The sequence below is a fragment of the Arvicola amphibius genome, chromosome 2 (assembly GCF_903992535.2).
Source record: "Arvicola amphibius chromosome 2, mArvAmp1.2, whole genome shotgun sequence".
NCBI classification, from domain to species: Eukaryota; Metazoa; Chordata; class Mammalia; order Rodentia; family Cricetidae; genus Arvicola; species Arvicola amphibius.
Genome location: NC_052048.2, coordinates 134,703,805 through 134,708,116, shown reverse-complemented (window position 1 = coordinate 134,708,116; position 4,312 = coordinate 134,703,805).

Sequence of the window (4,312 nt, the reverse complement as noted above, 5' to 3'; positions counted from 1 at the left end):
AAAACACCAATGTTAGCCTTTGCTGGAGAGGATGTGGAGTAAGGGGTACACTCATCCATTGCTGGTGGGAATGCAAACTTGTGCAACCGCTTTGGAAAGCAGTGTGGAGGTTTCTCAGGAAATTTGGGATCAACCTACCCCAGGACCCAGCAATCCCACTATTGGGAATTTACCCAAGAGATGCCCAATCATATTACAAAAGCATTTGTTCAACTATGTTTATAGCAGCATTATTTGTAATAGCCAGAACCTGGAAACAACCTAGATGCCCCTCAATGGAAGAATGGATAAAGAAAGTGTGGAATATATATGCATTATAATACTACTCAGCGGTAAAAAACAAAAACATCCTGAATTTTGCATGCAAATGGATGAAAATAGAAAACACCATCCTGATTGAGGTAACCCAGACCCAAAAAGATGATTTTGGTATGTACTCACTCATTAGTGGATTCTAGCCATAAATAAAGGACATTGAGCCTAAAATTCATGATCCTAGAAAAACTAAATAGGAGGTGAACCCAAAGAAAAACATATAGTTATCCTCCTGGATATTAGAAGTAGACAAGATTGCCGGACAAAAAAATGGGAACTTGGGGTGGGGTGGGATGGGGGGATGGGCGGATGGGGAGAGAAAAGTGTGACGTGGAGGATGGGAAGAGCTTGGGGAAATAGGATGGTTGGGATATAGGAAGGGTGGATATGGGAACAAGGAATTATATATCTTAATTAAGGGAGCCGTTCTAGGGTTGGCAGAGACTTGACTCTAGAGGGGTTCCTAGGTGTCCAGGAAGACGCCCCCAGCTAGGTCCTTGGGTAGCTGAGGAGAGGGTGCCAGAAATGTCCAGATCCTATTGCCATACTCATGAATATCTTGCATATCACCATAGAACCTTCACCTGGCATTGGATGGAGAAAATGACAGAGCCCCACATAGGAGCACCAGACTGAGCTCTCAAGGTCCTGATGAGGAGCAAAAGGAGGGAGATCATGAGCAAGGAAGCTAGGACCGCGAGGAGTGCTTTTACCCATTGAGACGGTGGGACAGATCTAACGGGAGACCACCAAGTCCAGTCGGAATGGGACTGATGGAGCAATTGTATTTTCTAACTATTAGAGGAAACCTTGGGGATTTTGAATTTAAATAATTTTATTCTATTCAGTAATTGAAATTAGCTTCTCACTGCTAATGAAAAGCTTATTCAATATTGTATCAGTCTAAATGTTACAAAGTTCAATTTAGAAGCCTTGAAATATTAAACTTAACTTATTTTAGTTAAAACACTCAATATCAAACTGAAATTTTTCCAATCAACATTTTTGTAAGGATAAATTTACAAGGAATTATAAATAACTGAGGTGAGATTTCCAGATATATTTTAGATACCAAGAAATGATCTAATTTATTAGAAATCACTGTGATAGAATAAAAAATGTAAAAAATTTAAAACTTATTTAAACAATGTTTAAGACCATTTTATGCGTTAGTAGGACATAAGCTGAAACTTTTCTCAGAATGCCCAAGTATATGCAAACAACAGAACAAAAACTTACTAATAAATATTAAATCAATTAATATTTGTTTTATATTTTTGTCTTAAGTTTCATATACATAAATGCATGGTCAGTTAACTTGAGAAAAGTAGTAAAATTAGAAGAACAAAAGTACTATTTAAATGTAAGTTGGTATTATCAATGTACTCCAGCAAAGAAATTAATGTGTGTTCTCTGCTTTTCACCCTCTAAGTTATTTCAGGCTTTTGTGACAAGAATGGAAAACTAAGACAGTGGGCATTACTAGCTGGTACCATGTTCTCAGAATGATTAGAGAAAAATCTATAGCCATATATGATCCTAAAATATTCCACATGGGGTCACTTTTTACATATGTATTAGTGTGCATTCATTGTAAAATTGAAAGATTTCATGACATTTTCATTCAATATATAACATCCATTGATTATCGTCACCCTGTCAGCCTTCCTGTCTCTCTCTCCACACTTCTGCTAGGCCCTATCCTCTCCAGTAGCCCCACCTTCTATTGTCACACATATTATAGTCAGAGGTCACAGTAAGTGCAATCTATGTTCTTTTACAAATCTTTACACTGATATGTTATGTATACAAAAATCTGTTGTGTTTGCTTATGACACAGTGTGGCTCAAAAGTAAAATTCTAAGCAGAGCACTCTCTAATCATTTCATTACATAAAATCCAGATTCACTCACCACCCACTTACAACTCTCACTATTAGTGAACAGAAAAACAAACACACTTACCTGGCCAGGCCTTTGATAAACACCATGTAGAGTGAGACTCTTTGAGGCAGTTATAAGGAAGAAATGTCATCAGCTCATCTCCCTCTAGAAAGATAATTTTCATGTCATCAGTAGAGGGCAGTTCTGACCTTGAAGTTGTTAGAAAGTGCAACCATCAAATGGGGAAGTGAACTTTCCTAATTCCAGGAAAACAGTGCAGTAGGAACAGCTGAGCTCTGGGTTTCCCATGTGTGAGCTATTCTCCCCAGGCCCTGCATGTCTGTGTGCAATAGTTGATTCCAGCCCTTGTGAACAAAACAAAAGTAAAATAAAATTATCATATCTAAAAGAAGTAGAAAAACATTTTCTTTTCCCCAAGGTATCCTGGCTGCTTCCAAAACATTCCTGGTAGCCTCCACACTTACTTGACAGCGGCTTCAGAGTCTCATCTAGAAATTAACAGCACTTTTGCTAAACTTAACAAAATGTTCATACAGCCACGAAACCTTTGATCTACAGCCTGTTCTGTCCGTCAGATGTGATTGGGTAAGGGTGAACTGGAGACTGAGGGAGTGGTCAACCAATGACCAATGTAGTCTAAAATTCATGTCAGGAGAGTAAGGCCACCCCTAACTCTGTCTGTAGTACCAGAACACAAAGACTGGATGGCCCAGAGACTTAGGATAGAATCGCACAAACCAAAAATATCAATGTAATAATGCTTAGCAATGTTCTGTTGTACACATAGATTTTTGCCTGGTCCACTTTTCATCAACCAGGATGCATTCGGCAGCAGATGCAGACCCACAGCCAAACACAAGGCAAGAAGAACAAAAAGAAGAAAAGGAGGAAGAGATGAAGGAGAGGAGGAGGAGGAGGGGGGGGGGAGGAGAAAGAGGAAGAAGAAGAAGAAGAAGAAGAAGAAGAAGAAGAAGAAGAAGAAGAAGAAGAAGAAGAAGAAGAAGAAGAAGAGGAAGAAGTTAAAAACTGTGCTTTGAACTTATACAAAAGGAAATACTCAAAAAAATTTGCAATATCAACAAAAAAAAACCCTGAAGCGGAGATATTAAGGTTTCTACACAGGGACTAAGATATGAGGCACACAAAAGATGATCTCTATTGAATCAGAGCTGGGATAGTTTATTTGAGATGTCCCCTGAAATCTTAGGAGTTTAAACACTTAGTTCCCGGATGATGTTATATAAGGAGGTTTAAGAGGTGTGACTTTTTTTTAATTTATTATTTATTATGTAGACAGTATTCCTTCCATGTATGCCCGCACACCAGAAGGGGGCACCAGATCTCATTATAGATGGCTGTGAGTCACCATGTGGTTGCTGGAAATTGAACTCAGGAACTCTGGAAGAGCAGTCAGTGCTCTTAACCACTGAGTCATCTCTCCAGCCCAAATGGTGTGACCTTTAAGAAGGAAGTATGTCACTGGAAGCAGGCTTTGACTGTTTAAGGACTTACGCTATTCCCAGTTCTCCCTGCTTCACGCTTGTGATTCCACAGATAAACTATTTGCTTTCTCAAACTAGAGGTCAGAAAAGCAAAACATCCAGTCACTGGCTCTTGTAGGAAGTTGTGCAGCCAGTGGCTACCCGCCCACTGGGGTGTGGCCTCTTATACTATATAAGCCAATGTAGAGCATGCATCCCACTTGCTTTTGCTGGCAGCCGGATTTGGTGTTCTCTGTTCAAGCAGAGGAATCTGATTTGTGAGTCTACCCCTAAATAAATAACCATCTATTTCTCAATAGAAAATATTTAGAAATATTTTCTGAGCTAGTTTGGGATTTCTTTTAAGCGTCCTTCTTCATTTGGCACTCATGTGGATTCAGACTCCACACCTACTTGGTAGATGGCCTAACGGCCTAGCCGGTCCATGGCCCAGACAGCCTCTCAACCCTTCCCACTTGGCTTGCTTTAACCTAAGCAATTTTTTTTGTAGAATCCCTGCCACAGCAGTTTACTGTATGTGGCAACTTGGAAATTTCCCAAGAGCCCACACAACTGCTGCATTCCCTAGGGCGGTTCCTTGCCAACTGGCAA